The sequence below is a fragment of the Lissotriton vulgaris genome, chromosome 12, assembly GCF_964263255.1.
Source record: "Lissotriton vulgaris chromosome 12, aLisVul1.2, whole genome shotgun sequence".
Taxonomy (NCBI): domain Eukaryota; kingdom Metazoa; phylum Chordata; class Amphibia; order Caudata; family Salamandridae; genus Lissotriton; species Lissotriton vulgaris.
Window position 1 is genome coordinate 665,810,899 of NC_141700.1, and position 17,918 is coordinate 665,828,816.

The window sequence follows — 17,918 nt, forward strand, 5'->3', positions numbered from 1 at the left end:
TCCAGCATATGCCCAGCTCAAAAGTTCTCTTTGGCTTTCAAATGGGATATTTCTCAGCCACCCTGTATACAGGAAAAAACTGTTCCCTTTACCCATTTCCTGCATTGCTACCAGTCACCAAAAGTATGCATTCCTTTGTCTGATGATGTATGTGTGGTTTTAAACCTATTGTGACGTAATTCACTAGATGGTCCCTTTAAACTACCACTTGAAACAAAGCAGTAGAAAGATACTTGCCAACATGTCATGACAAACAGGCCATCGAATATTTCACTCTTCACAATTACTGATCAGCATTTAAGAACCGGGGTTTAACCCAGCGGCGTCAGGGGGACGCCTAAGATCTTCGAGTTCACCTGTCTTGGTAAACAAAGACACAGAATACTTCTGGATGGCATCAGTGACCAAGTTTATTAGCTGCAGCTAGTAACAGTGATCCTAGAAATACATCACAGTGAAAATTCTCAGGAGACTGCTCATTTTACTAAGGCGAAACGTCTCCTTTTATACCCAATATTCACATTATAAATGTACACCCACTGCACAAAATTCTAGCCAATAAGGTACATTTTCAAACAAAGTATCACATAACAAAAACTTAATTTACAGTATCCCAACACAAAAAATAATTATTAGGAATGTCCCAAATTCAATCTCCACAAGCCGGACACACCTATAATTGAAAGCATATACCATGTAATGAAGAAACATAAAAAAAGAAACAGTAACAGATGCTGAACAAGATAAGGCATGTGCAAGGAAACTAAAAGTTAACGATGTCCTGAACATTGATTGGCAATCTCAGACAAAGATCGATCAGGGAAATTGGCTTTGCGAGGTCAGTTTCAGGTGAAGAGGTCAGTTTCTTACAGTTCATTTCAGATTAAAAAAAGAAACCTAGTTAATGTATACATGAACTAAGAAGGCCAGGCCACTTTGTTCGCCAGGCTACCTTCACAGGCCTACATGAGGGCAACACAAAATGGTGGCACAGAAAAAAATGGAGTCAGACTCGAGAATTACAAAACCTCAGACCCTCCTTTTCCATTACTTTGGCAATAACCTAAGACTCATAATAATCTGAATCTAGGTCTATATCAATATTCATTAGGTCATCAAGGTGCTGCTGTAGCATCATCTTATTATTCCCTACTTCTCTCGGGACAGGTCTCCGAACACACATAGTAGCACAAAGACTACAAATGGCGGGACCACACTGGATGCAAATACAACAAAAGAAAAGGATGGTTAAAACCATACCAAGGAATGTCAGAGTCTTCCATTCCCATTTGGACAGCAGTCCCCAAAACCATCCCGTCAATGACCAGTCTCCTTCATCTACATGGATAGACTCAGAGATTTTATACAACCAAGAGATGGCTTGGTACACTGTAGGGGCATTATCTGGTATGTTAAGGCTCTTCCTAACATCTACAAATCCAAATGTCTTGCAATAGCGTCATATGGTTCCTGTATTTGGGGATATACTGCCCATACTAAAATTCAAACATGTGAAAACAAGTTCCTAAGAACATTGCTGGGTCTTCCACATTCCTCACCCACCTTCTCAGTGCATACTGAGCTAGGAGTAGGATATGTGACGGACCAGCTCAGACTGGCACCTCTCACTTGCTGGGCTAAGGCCTGGCTCAATCAGGAAATATCACTAAACCATCAAATTCTGACGGATTGTATTGCACTAGACAGGGCGAATGCAATCCCCTGGTTGTTGTATCTTAAAGCCATGTTTACGCAATTGGGACGCCCTGAGATCTACACCACCCCCAATTGTATTACCTAAAAGGATGTTGGGTGGATAAAGGTACATTTCCTGAACATGCTCAGTATGGAACGAGAGGAGCAGGAGCTTAAGAAAGTCTCTGTGAGGGCAAACTTTTTATTATTAACATCCCCCTTAACTGAACTTTATTTGACCATTGTCAATCGACCTTTCCATAGACAGCTTTTAACGAGGTTTCGTTTTAATATGATACATTTAACTTTGGGTGAATTCCCAACCTGGGGCAAGCCGGCAAACTGTAACCCTTGTAAATGTGATAATTTTTCTAACCAGGACACGTTGCATTTCGTCATGTTTTGTGACTTTTATCAAGAAATGAGAGGTAAATATCTGCTACCGCTGTTGAAAGAGGCCGGCTTTATACAAGTCAGACCAGCTCTCTTATATTTACAAATGTTAAGTTGTCCTCGGGTCATGTTTTGTGTTGCGAGCTTTCTGGTGGCTGCTGTCCAGAAAAAGAATACATTAGATAGACTGGTAAATGCTATGTAGGGGATAAAATTCTTTTATTGATGTGTCTTCCCTTGTTTACCTGGCACTTTGCACTTTGGATACATATGACTAGATCAGGCCTCCCAGATGCATTAAGTGATGAAATGTGTATTATGTCCTTATGAACTACCTCTAGTGTAAATTATATTTTTAGTCTGAATTTTTATGAAACTGTGTTTTACGCAATTAGACATCTGAATGTATTGTGATTTTGTACATTTTTATTTACACTGTACTTAAAAATCATGTCTGTTTCTTGTAATTAACTATGTGTATATATATGTATATATGTATATATGTTCATGATTGTCTTTTTATGATTTTTAATAATCGAAATAAAATGCTTTGACTGACTGACTGGTATGTAAACACAGCAACTGGATCCAATTAAATTACATACTCCTCCTTGATCTGCAAGTATGATGTCTAATACCATACGGTTCTGCAAAGTCATAAGGCGGTCCGCTTGAAGCTCAGCTGTAACATTACTAAGAGCACCTGCTGTCTCATTAATAGTAGCTTCAACAATGCAGACAAGCTGTCGAATATGCCTACTATTAATCATAGGACCCCAAAAGGGCAGGAATCCCTTGAAGAAATCCCCTACTTCGTGTGCTGCAGTATCTTCCTGATTGAAGACACCTCTACCATATCTCGTTCTATGATAGTCTGAAGCAGAAACACCACATAACACGTTCCTGAAAAATCAGGTGGCAACCATGTGTAGGCTCTGTCATGACAAACAAAATATGTGCCTTTAGCTGGCACAAACGGTGGAGAAGTCCGAGATGAATAGACATAGGTTTGAGCACACACACTCTTACCCAGCTGAGCTTTCGGATTCCGACCATTACCTTGCAAACAAAAATGGCCTCGGTGGGGTACAATCCAAATAGGGGGAGACCTTTTTCGTCTCTCCTTCTCTGTCAAGCTGGTACTATATCCAGTCACGTTCCAACCAATGTAAGCCTGCACCTCATTTTTAGGGATAGCATTATATGCATCAATATCTCAGATCATAGCTACTATTCCCTTTATCAAGGCACTATTGCACGAGTTATCTTTAAGGGAACGTAAGAGGCGTACCTCATTTGCATAGATAAGCATGGTCTGAAAAGCCCACACAGACCCATTAAAAGAAAAAGGCAAAACCAAATATGGCATACCTTTATCTGTCGTATGAGGCATAAGACCACAAACCCAACAATTAGTGGTATTTACTACTAACTGATGCTGATGCAACAACTGTATGAACGAGTTGTTGACAAATTCTGATCTCCTTGTCTGTTCATGTTCAGTCAACGTATAAAACTGGTGCAAAGAAACAGTAGTGAAAGAATGCATAGATTGGGAGGTGGGTGCAGATGTGTGTTGTGTAGCATAGACAGTCCAACCCACACAAGCTAACGTGATACTTAAAAACGTCAAAAAGCACAATATTATAAAACATTTGCTATGTATCAATGTACAAAATCTTGTCTTGAGATCTATTCTCTTAACATCTCTTTCAGTTACAACAGACTCCATCCTCTAACGTGCTGCTCGCTGCAATTTTCCTTCTTCACTCAAGTGTGCGTCCAGGCGTCCTAGACGTCCCTAGAACCACAGACCTTTCGTCAATACGCGGGCCACCCCTTAAGTCTTATACCGCGACCCTGCAGCTGAACCCGGATGGTGGTTCGAAAAAGAAAAAGAAAAATAGTCTCTTGTCTGAAAGAGTGTAATTTGCAAAAAAATTCAGATTTTATTTGTCCTTTTTAGACCTTAAGTTGTAGCGTTCTTTACCAGGCACAGTTTGATCCTGAAAGAGTGTCTCTGGGTGCGTAGTATTAAGTCTCAAACACGGCGGCACAGCTTCTTGCAAGACTTCATCATCCGCACGTTCTGACTGAGTCCATTCCAGATGTGCATCGCTAAAAGGTACAAATCTCGGAACCCTTTCACTCTCGGAATCGGCAACACCTTCCCGGACCTACTTATCGTATGGTAAGGGCAAAGGTATCTTCTTGCAATGGGTACCATGTACCCAGTTTTTCTTGCCGAACACCTTAATAGCAGTCCGAGTTGATAACAGAACTTGGTATGGACCGGTCCATCTTGGTTCCAAGTTCTTTGACCTCTGGAAATTCCTGGTTAGAATCCAATCGCCAGGTTGAATCGTGTGGCCTGCGTCTACAGAAACTGAAGGCAAAGTGTCATGGACCTGTTGGAGAAGAACACGCAATTTAGCAGTCAAATCATGTAAGTAGTCAACCAACATAGGGTACTCGATATCACTGTACTTCTTAGGCCTCGGCACACCCCAGACATTCGCCGGACATCCAAAAACAATCTCATATGGGCTAAGTCCCACGCGAAAATGTACTGTCGTTCTCGTGGACAAAAGTGCCAATGGTAAGGCATCGGGCCATGTAAGACCAGAGCTCGCTTGCACCTTGGCCAACTTCAGCTTCAGAGTGCCATTATAGCACTCAACCAGGCCTGCTGACGGGGGGTGATTCGCAGTGTGAAATTTCTGTTTAATACCCAGACCCGCACATACTTTCTTCATAATCTGACCCACAAATTCACTTCCATTATCACTCCATACCATCCTCAGGAAGCCATATCTGGGTAAGAATTATTTGAGCAAAATCTTGGCTGTAGACAAGGCAGTATTATCCTTTAGGGGGTAGGCCTCTATCCATCTGGAAAAGGCACAAACAACCACAAGAACATACTTTAAGTTATTGCATCTTTCCATATGAATGTAGTCTATCTGCAGCACCTCGAACAGATACGTTGGAGAAGCAAAATGACCGCTGGAGTTGGGGTTCCCTTTCCAGGATTATGCATCAAGCAAATCATGCAGTGTTTAACCAAATTCTCAGCACACCTAGGAATTCCACCATTCTGCCATACCGGAGCCAACAACTTATCCCTTTTGAACTAATGTGAGCCAACCCATGAGCCATAGTAACCACCGGAAGCACATATGCATCCGGCAACAACCATCGCAGGTGCTCTGACAACTCAACCCAACAGCCTGTTGAATCCAACATTCCCGTACTCTCTCTCCACATACTCAATTCTTTCTCAGTAGCTTCTGCCTGAATCATCTTCACACTTTCTGTTGTATCTTCACACATTCCTCCTTCCACAACCCATCTGTCAGGACCTGCAACATACATCCGACTTGTCACATCTTTCGCCGTTTCTCTCGCTACTTCATCTGCAAACGCATTCCCTTGACCCACATCATCCGTAACCTTCTTATGCGCACTACACTTCACTATCGCAATTTGGGTCTGCAAAGTAAGTGATTCAAGAAGTTCACTCACTAATTGTCCATGCTGAATTTTCGTACCATGGGAAGTAAGAAATCCTCTCTCTTTCCACAAGCAACCAAAACTGTGAGCCACGCCAAATGCGTATTGGCTATCAGTATAAACATTCACTCTCTTTCCTTTTGACAACACACACGCTCTAGTCAATGCTATCAACTCCGCTGCTTGCGCTGAATTCTGTGCAATACATGCTGTTTCAACAATCGTGTGCAAAGTTGTGACACCATATGCTGCAGCCGTCTCTCCATTCGGAAGCTTAAAGCATGAACCATCTACCCATAGGGTACCATCAGGATTCGAAAGAGGAGTATCTTTCATATCAACTCTACCCTTCGTTTCCTCCTCTGTCCGGAGAAAGCAGTCATGCTGTTCATCTATCTCTACAAAAATCGGCAACAATGTAGCTGGATTCAATGTGTTGCACCGCTTGATGTGCACATGGCTAGCCAAAAGCGTCAACTCATAACCTGACAAATGCGCACTGGTAAGATGTTGAGTCTTCGTTCTATTCAATAGGGTATCCACTGCATGTGGGACCATCACAATCAATGTATTATCCAATACCAAACCAGCAGACTGTCGCAAAGAAACAGCCGCTGCTGCTGTAGCTCTTAGACAACTAGGCAACGCCCTAGCTACCGGATCTAAAGTAGCTGAAAAATACGCACATGGGCGCTGCTTGTCTCCTAATTGTTGCGTCAACACTGACAACGCACAACCTTCTCTCTCGTGTACATAAAGTGTAAAAGGTTTACTGTAGTCTGGGGAACCCAACACTGGAGCAGAACACAATGCATCACGCAATTCAGAAGAACTCTTCTGACATTCGTCAGACCAAGGAAGAGGGTGTGGTGTGTCCTTAAGAGTAAGTGCCAACAAAGGTTTCGCTAGCAAAGAAAAACTCGGAATTCACTGTCTACAATACGAGGTGATACCTAGGAAGGCACGCACCTCTCTCTGTGTGCATGGCACAGTCATTTGAGCAATCGCTTGAATACGCTCTGGGGTCAATCGTCTTCCCTCCTTCGACAATAGATGACCTAAGTAGGTCACTTCTTGGCGGCAATACTGCAACTTCGAAGGGGACACTTTATGATGAAAGTCAGACAGGTGTCGCAACAAAGAAAGAGTAACTTCTTTACAAATCTCTTCATCATCAGCAGCAACCAACAGATCATCAACATACTGGATAAGAGTAGCACCAGAAGGCAATGCAAGAGTATCAAGCTGAGTTTTCAAAGCCTGACTATAAATGGAGGGACTCTCACAATAACCTTTAGGAGCGCGCTTAAACTGGAAACTGCGGCCTCCTAAAGAGAAGCCAAAAATATTCCTACTTTCCTCAGCAATCGAAATACTGAAGAAAGCGTTCTTCAGATCAATAACAGAAAACCAAGCAGCTGAGGCAGGGATCATAGTCAATAAAGCAGTAATGTCCGGGACAACAGGAAACTGTGGCACAACGATCTTATTGACCTCTCGAAGGTCGATCACAAACCGATACACAGGTGGCTGAGAAGAGTCAGTACGCTTAAGGACAGGCAGAACAGGACTGTTACACACATTACCTCTCGTTTATTCAAACACACCTTTCTCAACCAAATCATAGATAATCGCTAAAAGAGCTCTTTTGCCATGACTGGAAATTTTGTACTGAGGAATGCGAGGTAATTTAGCATTCGACTTAAGGGTTACAACGTAGGGTGGAATCTGCAAAAGACCAACATCATTGGGACCTTTAGCCCAAAGTGTATCAGGGAGAGAACGCAGTTCCAGTGGAAGGCGATCCTTAGACAGATACATCGGGGAAATCAGTTTCTTACCCACCGTAAGATGTACTCCCGAAGGAGAACAATGCGATGTCGCATGCAATCTTTTCAACAAGTCCAAACCCAACAGATTCTCGCCACAGCCAGTCGTTAGAATAAGGGGAGCCTCCAATTCACAGGGACCAATAGAAAGGGGCAAAGGACAAGAAACTGGGTTACGAACTGGGGCGCCAGAAAATTCTACTGAAACATTGGTCAAGCCAGACAAAGGTGCGCCAGGGAGTTTAGAGTGCATGATAGAACTCTTTGCTGCACCAGTATCCAAGAGAAAAGGTTCTGCCACACCTGATGTAATCACTTCAACATAAGGTCCACTCTGGTCTACTGGAACTGACACTATTCCCTCCCTTTGTCCATGGCTCTCCTAACTATCATTAAAACCAGCACTCTCACTTCCAACATAATAATCATCAGTGTACTACTGAGCGGACTGGGCGGTCGGAACATTCTGTTGGTCAAAATAATTCATAGAATTCTGAGGGGAAAAGGAACGTTCATTCTGGGGAAACGTACCACGTCCCCTACCCCTAGGTACTTGTTGGAAACCACTACGACCGCTCAGACCAGACATACCATTCGCACGCTATAGCAAGATCGAACAACTATTCTTGAAGTGACCTTCTTCTTTACAATAAGCACACTGATTAGGGCCTAGCGGGAGTCGCGAAGCAAAAGACTCAGACTTCTGCAACAGTTTCTGAAACTGTGGGGGTTGCTGAAACTGGGAAGGTTGCTGAAACTGACGCTGATTAGGGCAAGGCGGATAAGCCTGCTGCAGAAGAATTTTTGTTTTTAATTCTCTAGTCTTCTTCTCTACTTTATCCTTCTCATCTTTATCTCTATTCTCATAGTATTGTGCAGTAGCCAATATCTGGGCCGAAGATGAAACAGCCCATGAACTCTCAGAGTCCTTTAACTTATTAGAAAGTTCAGGAAGTAAATTAAAAACAAACTTATCTACAAACAACCTCTGACCATCTTCTGTACTCATGTCCTGACCACTATGATCAATGAATGTTTCCTCAAACCTAGTGAAGAAATCAGACACACTCTCGTCTTTCTTTTGTTTGCATGCTGCTAACTTGTCCCAATTCACCCGCAGAGGAGGCATCATAGTTTTCATTATATTAATAATTCTACCAGGTAGTTCTGCAACTAAGGGTTCAGGTTTGGCACCTCCTACCTGCCGACCATCTGCAGCAGTAATATTAACCCACGTATCTCCTAACTCTGGCGTGTTATCCTCGTGACGGATCTTCGCCCACAAGGGTTGAGGAACTACATTACCCCTCAACATATCTATGTCAGCTAAATTCATAACACACGCATCAACTGTCTGAGACAACTCCTTGTAAAACCCAGCAGGATTTTTATGGGGGTCAGGCAAGGTCTGCTTAAGAGCCAGGACCTCAGCTCTCTTCCAAGGGACATGCACCCACACTCGCTGAAAATGAGCCGGTGCAGCCGCAATACCCTGAGCGGCATCAGCCACAACTGCCTCTCTCCATACAGGGGGAACTTCTCTCATAGGATACTGCTTCACTTTTCTCCTAACAGAAGGGTCAGGTTCGAACAATGACTGAGGTGGAAGTCTAGACCTAAAAGTGAGTAGTGTCTCTACCGCTTCCTCAACATCGGAACCCACTATCGTCCCTTTAGCAAATTCAGACTGAACATTAAGCAATTCCAGTGGAATTGAACCCAACTCATTATCTTCCCACTCCTGGCGAAGGAAGGTACACATGACATCAAAAACATATCTTTGTTTTGGTGCCTCCCACTGTAGGAAGATATCCATAACCACTTGTGGACTGTACTTGGAGGTATTCGAAACCCATCTACGAGCAAAGAGATCTAACACTGCCCGCTCTTCGGGACCAGGGAGCTGACTACGTCTCTGCTTACGTTCAGAAACAGGGGTCATATTCAGTGACCCAAAGAAAGGAGACAAAAGACTAGTGACAGTCTCAGTCATTCTTTGCTGAGCAGAAGAAGAAGAAGTTGACATGAGGACAGGAGACAAAGTGTTTTGAGGCGACAGAGACGTAGGGACAGAAATAAGAGAAATCGAAGATAAAGGAGTGTAAGGCAAAGGAGTTTGAGGCAAGGCTGGTGGCAAGGCTGGCGGCCCTGGAGGGGTTGCGCCTGCGGAGGAAGAACCCCCTGTGAAGCAACGGGTGGCTGAACAACAACAGGGGGTTGAACGACAACAAGGGGTGCAACAACTGGAGGTAACGGAGGTGCAGTAGTACCCTGCACATAAGGGGGTGGTAATCTCAGTAAATGTGACATCAAAGGATCCTTTTCAGGGTCTTCAGTCACATTTGAAAGGGGGGTGGCAAAGCCGGGTAACATTTGTCAATGGCCATGCAATGTTGTCTATCTGACACTTCAATCGCACGATCTTCTTCATCTTCCTTTAATTGCCTAGCAGCTTGCATTACTGATATATTCCTTTCCTTCCTATTTCCTTTCTTCTTAAATAGCGCAACTTCAAGGTTATCTAAAACATCTGATTCAAAACTACCATGTCGGGGCCATCGTAAAACACCATCTTTCCTTGTATAACGGACCCATACTTCATTAAAGGTAATGGGACCAGAGCTCATAAGTTGGAATTCCAACCGGAGATATCGGACACGAGTCCTCCAATCGGGAATCCCTATTACAACTACAACAAAACCATTTCCTAAATTTGCTAAAACCAGGCATCTTTTAGCTCACTAGTCTTGCTTCAAACTTCAAGGGGTTATCAAAAATTATACACTCGCAAATATACGAACCCCTCGGCTTCGACTATTGCAATGGCCGAATATAGACCAAGAAACAAAACAAAGTTGTGGGAGCGACCCACTTATACTTAAACAAAATGTCTGTCACGCCACCAGAAGACCGTCTAACGTCTCGTCTCGCCTTACAAATCATCACAAGAGGGTCCAAGACAAGGCGACAGTCAGGGCAGCAGTCCTTCGCAGCCGTCGGAAAGGGGAAGCCTTGCAGAAAAAACCTTCAGTCCACGTCGACATGCAGTGGTCGATAAAGTGGCGGCCATCCTCCAGAATTTCCTCACGGGGCTCCTCACAATCTTCGGGCTTGGACCAGTACCGCTGAAGTCGCCCCACGTTGGATGCCAGTTGAAGAACCGGGGTTTAACCCAGCGGCATCAGGGGCACGCCTAAGATCTTCGAGTTCACCTGTCTTGGTATACAGAGACACGGAATACTTCTGGATGGCATCAGAGACCAAGTTTATTAGCTGCAGCTAGTAACAGTGATCCTAGAAATACATCACGGTGTAAATTCTCAGGAGACTGCTCATTTTACTAAGGCGAGACGTCTCCTTTTATACCCAATATTCACATTATAAATGTACACCCACTGCACAAAATTCTAGCCAATAAGGTACATTTTCAAACAAAGTATCACATAACAAAAACTCAATTTACAGTATCCCAACCCAAAAGTTAATTATAAGGAATGTCCCAAATTCAATCTCCACAAGCCGGACAAACCTATAATTGAAAGCATAACCCATGTAATGAAGAAACATAAAAAAAGAAACAGTAGCAGATGCTGAACAAGATAAGGCATGTGCAAGGAAACTAAAAGTTAACGATGTCCTGAACATTGATTGGCAATCTCAGACAAAGATCGATCAGGGAAATTGGCTTTGCGAGGTCTGTTTCAGGTGAAGAGGTCAGTGTCTTACAGTTCATTTCAGAGTCAAAAAGAAACCTAGTTAATGTATACATGAACTAAGAAGGCCTGGCCACTTTGTTCGGCAGGCTACCTTCACAGGCCTACGTGAGGGCAACACAAAATGGTGGCACAGAACAAAATGGAGTCAGACTCGAGAATTACAAAACCTCAGCATGCATGACATTACAGGGAATTACAGGACTTGATATTTACCCACTTGACAGTATCCATTTATTCCTGCCCAACAACATAACAGCAAGTGACACACCAGGCCATATGATCTAGATTTAAAGGTTAGAGACATTTCAGTGGTGTAGACTGTCTGGAAATTAAGTACACATCTAAATTGCTGTTTTAAAGTCAATGAATAACAACACAGAGGGTGTAATGAAATGTTTTAATTTTTTTTTGTAAAAACGTTGCGGTAAACTGAAGGTTTGTCTGTCGATAGACGAGCATGGCCCATATGCGTCTCCTTAAATGTTCTATAAAGGGAGTAAATTAACCCATTGTGTAACATTTTGGAGGCCATGGTTTTACCTCACAAGATATATACATGTACAGGAAGCAGTACTACAGGAGTACTCTTTTGCTTACTCCTACATGCCTTTGTGAATCTTCCACCTCATTAGTGAAAGTGCAAAGAGGAACATTTCTCTATGTTTGTACTATTAGTATATGAATATTGCCTAAATATTCCCATTTCATATGTGCACAATGACTCGTAAAGGTACTTAAAAAGTGCTACAAATTTACTACTTGACGTTCTCCAATGGCTTTATGAATTGCCTCCAACAGCTTATGAGGAAGTGATATTTAGACTGTGTGCTAATAGTAATATATTTGTCATTGAGAGTTCTCTATTTACCTATATTGTAGGCACTATTTTCAATTGATGATGATCACCGTCATGATTTAAGATTATTCAGCCCAAACAATGAACCCAAGAGGTGTGCTGCTAGTTTAGGAGCACAAAGGTAAAACCAACACCCAGGAGAAGGCAAGAAGCGGAAACAAAACCTCAAGGGAAAACAACTGAAGCTTAAAGCACTTTCCCGATAGACATGTTTTCAGCAACTTCCTATATTGGACTAACGTCTTTCTTAATCTGCAAGGGAAGTTGATTCCAGTATCTTGTTGCTGGAAATGTAAACGCTTTGTCGCATGCATAATCTTTTCGTGTTTTAGGCATTTTTAAAAGCAGCACTGGAGAAGGAATGCATTTTCAAATCTTTCTAATAGATAATTAGGTAGTCCCAAATGAAGGAAATTGTATATGTCCAGATGAGACATCATTTCAGCCTGCACTATCGTTTGCTACAATCGGATGGCATGAGAGGTTTTTAAAAACCCAAAACGTGATGTAATGTGTTTAGTGATCGGAGGAACTAGCGAGAGTTTGGTTAAAAAAAAAAACATAAATATTCTATTCCTCACTGTATCTGATGGAGTCCGAGTTGCCCCTGAATTGTCTGGCCACCATTTATTAGTCCAACTTTTTAGCTGGTTGCCAAGTAGTAACACTTCAGTCTTGACCCTGTTAAGTTGTAGTTCATTTTGGTTCATTCAACCAGCCTCCACTGTCATGCACTTTTGATAGGGTGTGATCATCCATAGGATGTTTTAAAGCATCTTGAGCTGGAGCGGGCTGGCACCATGCTCAATAAGGCACAGTAGGCCTGTGCTTGCTCTCAAACCTGGTTGATCAAGACTGGCGAGTTGGGGAGGTTTGAGTTGAGCATGTCGGTTTGGCCGTAGCAAGATAGCCAGCCAAACCAACATGTGCAATACAAACTAAATGGCCTCTCCTCACTACTGCCAATCATTGGCAGAAGTGACTCACTGGTCCTGCCCTGCCCTCGCACTCTGTTTTCTGGCAGGAAGTGTCAAAATAAAATGGTAATAAAATCACTTTATTACCATTTCATGTTTTGTGCCTTCGGCCCAGCAGTGTTGGGGGGTGAAGCTCCTCCGCTCCCATGGAGGAACTGCGTTTGGGTGCTGGAAACCCCTATGCCAGCCGGTTGGAAATGGTGCTTTCTGCAGGGTCACACTCAAACTTTTTGCCTTCTTCCACCATATTTTGCTGAATTTGTTTTTGTTGGTCTTAGGTCTCGGATCATTTTACCACTGCTAACTAGTGCTAAAGTGCATGTGCTCTCTCCTCTAAACATGGTAATATTGGCTCATACACAATTGGCATATTTAGTTTACTTATACGTTCCTAGTAAAGTGAACAACATATGCCCAGGGCCTGTACATTAAATGCAGTTAGTGGGTCTGCAGCACTGATTGTGCCACCCTTTAGGTAGACCTTTAACCATGTCTCAGGCCTGCCATTAAAGAGCCTGTACCTGCAGTTTAGACTGCCATTTAGACCTGGCAAAATAAACCTTTTGCCAGATCCAAACCTTCCATTTTAATACAATAAAGTCACCCTTTATTAAGTGCTGGACAGTCCAGAGGGGAGGGTGCAATGTAATTTAAAATTAGGACTTGGACGTCTTACCGGTCCTGGTAGTGAAGAAATCTTAAATTGGCTTTGCTCTACTACAAGGCCTGTCTCTCTCAGAGGAGAACCATGAGATTAACATATTATCTTTTATAAGTGTAATTTCTAATTGGGAAGGGATAACCCTTTAAGTCTAGTGTCTCTGGACTCACAATTTAAAATCCAAATTTATGGGGAAGTTGGATTTTAAATCTCAATTCTGAAAATGCCACTTTTAGCAAGTTGGCCTTTTGGTGCCTGTAGCCTGTCTCTGATCACATGACTGGGTATAGTTGCAGTTGGGCTTTGTGTATTCCTCCTAGACAGTCAGACAGAATGGGAGCTTAGGTGTGTCTCAATGGGCCATCTTTGGAAGGATGGGAGGGAGGAGCTGGGCACAGCCTCACATCTGTATAGCATGTACCCTGTCCACACACAAAGGGCTAGATTTCCCCTGTAGTGAGTCTGGAGAACAGGAAAAGAGGACATCTGTGCACATCAAAGGTATGTCTCTGAAGTCTCCCCGCTTCCAAGGCACCACTGGGTATAAGTACTGAAATTCAGACATCACCACTTCAGTACACTTCTGGACCCGTGGATACTCTGCCAAGAAGAAGGACTGCTGTGCTATCGACGGAATGCCACTCTGCTGGACTGCACTCTGCTGGATTCCTACTTTGCTGTGTTGATCTGCTGCCATCTTGCCTGGGTAAAAATGGCTGGACCTGCAACCCTTGACACCAGTACCCAGAGTGACTCCAAGGGCTAGTTGGCTAGCCACCTGACATGAAGCCTCTGGTACTTAACAGGCTTCCAACCCCTGCACCTGGACACTGCAATCTGTGAGTATAACCTGTCAAGTGGTTCCACCCCAGTTCTGGTCCCTTGGAAGTGGGCCTAAGGTGCTTGCCAGTGGAACCGATAAATCGCCTTTGCTGATCGATGCAGCCCGAGCAGAACCATTGCATCTCCTTGGCTGAGCAGTGCATTGGACCCATTGCAAAAGACTCACATTGCCGATGCCTTCCGCATCTTGGGACCGATGCATCACCTTTGGAACAGCTGCTGCTCAACACTTTCCCCGGTGAAACCTCCTCGCATTCCCTTGTTGGCGAGAAACTCTACTTTGCAGCTTCAATTTACATAGGAAGCAAGGTATCGCTTCTTCTGCACCTCTCATCCTCGACACCGTACTTCTCATTGCAAGCCCCATCGACAGGATCCTTGATGTCTATGCAATAGGACCTTGCACCTCAGCCTCACCACATCTTGGGAAATACACATTGCCTCTGCACAAGGCATCTTCAACACTGATCCACGCAACGCCTCACAACCAAGATTTATGATACCCTGTTCAGTGGGCATAACTGGATTCCTGCAGCCTGTCCGCACTCCATCGTAGTCAGCCTGAACTTATGACTTTGTCCCGGTCTGGGACAACCTGATATTCCCAATAGCACTTAGTGCTTTTTGCCGCTATTTTACCTAAAAACATTAAAATTCAATATCCCCAGTTCTACTAATTGGATTTTTGTCATTTTGGACTTATGTTCATTATATTATGCTCTGTCTTTCTAACCTGGTGTGGGATCTTTTTTGTGTGCTGTTTTCACAGTTTTACTATTTGAAGTGGTGCATAAATATTTTAAACATTGCCCCTAAGTTAGGCCTAATGGTCTTTGCCAAGCTACCAGGGATTTGAGTACATGTTAGTTTGGGGTTTGTTTGTGCCTTATCCTGACTAGAATTGTAGTTACTGCTTGACCAGGGCTTACACCGCAGTCAATTAGAAACCCAATTTCTAATACAGCCATTGAAGATGAATTGGCGATACAAAGCATGTCCTGTAGTTTATTTATTCAGCAATCAAGCATGACTGGAACTAATAATTAGTAAAGACGAGGGAGGGTAGTACGAAGCAGAAAGTCAGAGTGGAGGACAGAATATCTAAGTAATAGTGCAAGTGGAGTAGAGATGAAGAGGAAGTGAGAATGGCAGTGGTAGTCGAAGTGGGAAAGGGGGAAATGGGAAGGCCAGAGACTGGAAAGATGTAAACAAAGGGAAATGTTGTAAGGGGAGGCAGGAAGAAGGGGGTAAGGAACTGTAGGGTGGCAGCGAAAGATGGGCCAGAATCCTGAGGAGGGGTCGATGTGGGTGGGAGGTAGAAGAGAACATGAGGGGAAGTACAAGTGATAGCAGGAGTAGTTAATACGGTAGGCAGGTGAAGAAGGAGGAAGAGGCAAGTACAGAGAAAAGGTAAATGTAGGTGGAGGGGGTGGAAGGAAGAGAGATAAGCAGATGAAGGGGAAGCAGATATCAGCTGGAGAGAATCCTGGGGAGGGAGAGACGAGAAGAGGAGCTAGAAGGGAATAAGGGGACAAGGAGGCATGTGACCAAGTCAAACCAGATAATGGTGGAGCATAGGAGAAGGAAAAGAGTAGAGTGGGGAGAGTGTGGAATGAGGTGTCAAGGGGCGTGTAGGAGGGGAGGAAGTCAGAAGGGGCAGGCAGTGAAATTTATTGGGGTATAATGAATAGGAGGGTACTCTACCAACACACAGAAGTAATTATTGCAATATACCAATTGAAAAAATAGGCTTGTCGAGTCATCATCATCAAACAGGATTTATAGAGTGCTACTTATCATCCGTGAGGGTCTCCAGATGCAGGGGTGTTGTGCTTCTCTAAACTATTTGTTGAAGAGCCAGGTTTTCAGTCTCTTTATGAACTTCAGTAGTGTTTATGCTAATGGAAGAGTTAGGAGGGAGGCGTTCCAGAGGTTTGGGGGCAAGATGGGAGGATGATCAGCTGCTGCTTCTGATGATTCAAGTGAAGTGGGCGAGGTGGAGGAAGGAGGGGTGAAGCTGTCTTGTGGGCTGGTGAATTTTCACCTCTGGTTGAGGTAGGCTGGGCCTTCATTGTGGAGGGCTTTGTAAATGTGGGTGAGAAGTTTGAACTTGGCAGCATTTGCTGACGGGGAGCCAGTGCAGTGCTGTGCGATGATGGGTCATGTTGGTCTGTCTTGGGAGGTCAAGGACCAGCCTGGTGGTTGCTTTCTGTATTGTCAGGAGCCGGTTTCGGAGTTGGGTGTTTATCCCTGCATTTTTCATATACAGATTTCTGTCGAGAATATTGCCTAGATTGTTTGTGTGTTCTGTGGGCTCAGAAGGGGGGCCTAGTTTGGTGGGTCACCTGGTCTTGTCCCCAGGGGAAGGCAGTACTCCCAAAGATGAGTACCTCGGTTTTATCGATGTTAAGTTTGAGGCATTTGCCCTGCATCCAACTGGCGATGCTGGTCATGCACCTGTGGAACTTGGCGTTTGTGTTGGTAGGGTCCTAGGAAAGGGACAGGATAAGTTGGGTGTCATCCGCATAGGATATGATGTTCATCTTATGAGATCTGACCAGAGTGGCTATGGGGGACATTTAGGTTTTGAAGAGGGTGGGGCTAAGAGAGGAGCCTTTGGGGACTCTGCAGATTATGTCCTTTAGAGCTGAAGAGTAGAGTGGAAGGTGGATGCTTTAGGTTCTGCATGTGAGAAAGGCGATCCATTGGGAGCAGTTCCCTGGATTCCCATGTGGTGGAAGCCATGGAGGTAGGTGTAGTACAATATGGTGTCAAAGGCTGCAGAACGATCAAGGATGATGAGGGCAGTGGTTTCGCCCTTGTCCTTTAGGGTTCTGATGTCATCCGTGGGCAGTTTAAATGCTATGGTTGGCGCAAAATCCTGATTGTGAGGATCCAGGAGGTTGTTGGTTTCGAGATGGTTGGTTAGTTGAGTATTTGTTGCTTTTTCTAGGACTTTGGTTGTGAAGGGTAGCAGTGAGATAGGTCAGTAATCCTTTAGGTCTGCTGGGTCTGCAGAAGTTTATTTTTTAGAAGAAGTTTGACTTCTAAGTGCTTCCGTGCTTCCATGCTGTGGGAAGGTAGGCCTGGGTGATGGAGGCATTTAGGATGGAGATGAGCTCCTTGCTGAAGGAGCTGGTTCCTTTGTTAAACGTGGTGAGGGCAGGGGTCCTTTGAAGCTCTGCAGTGCATAGAGCTCATGAGGGTGTCATTGGTCGGCAATGTGAGGGTTCCCCGATTGAGAAGGTGGTTAGGGTGTTGTCTTTGTTGGTGTATAGAGTTCTTAAGGTGTGAGGTTGTGGGTCGAAGTGTTCATATATTGTTGCAATTTTGTTGTGGAAGAACTTTGTGAGGGAGTTGCAGAGGTCGTTGGAGGGGGTGATGGGGTTCTCTGTTGCTGTTGGGGAACTCCCTGATGTTGCCAAGGAGTTCTTT

The 17,918-nt window shown here is 44.0% G+C and overlaps 1 protein-coding gene across 2 annotated transcripts in view; it reads left to right on the forward strand.

Moving 5' to 3' along the window:
• LOC147677969 (hepatocyte nuclear factor 4-beta-like) overlaps positions 1 to 17,918 on the forward strand; it is a 365,167-nt gene that overhangs the window by 213,661 nt on the left and 133,588 nt on the right. The window lies entirely within an intron of this gene.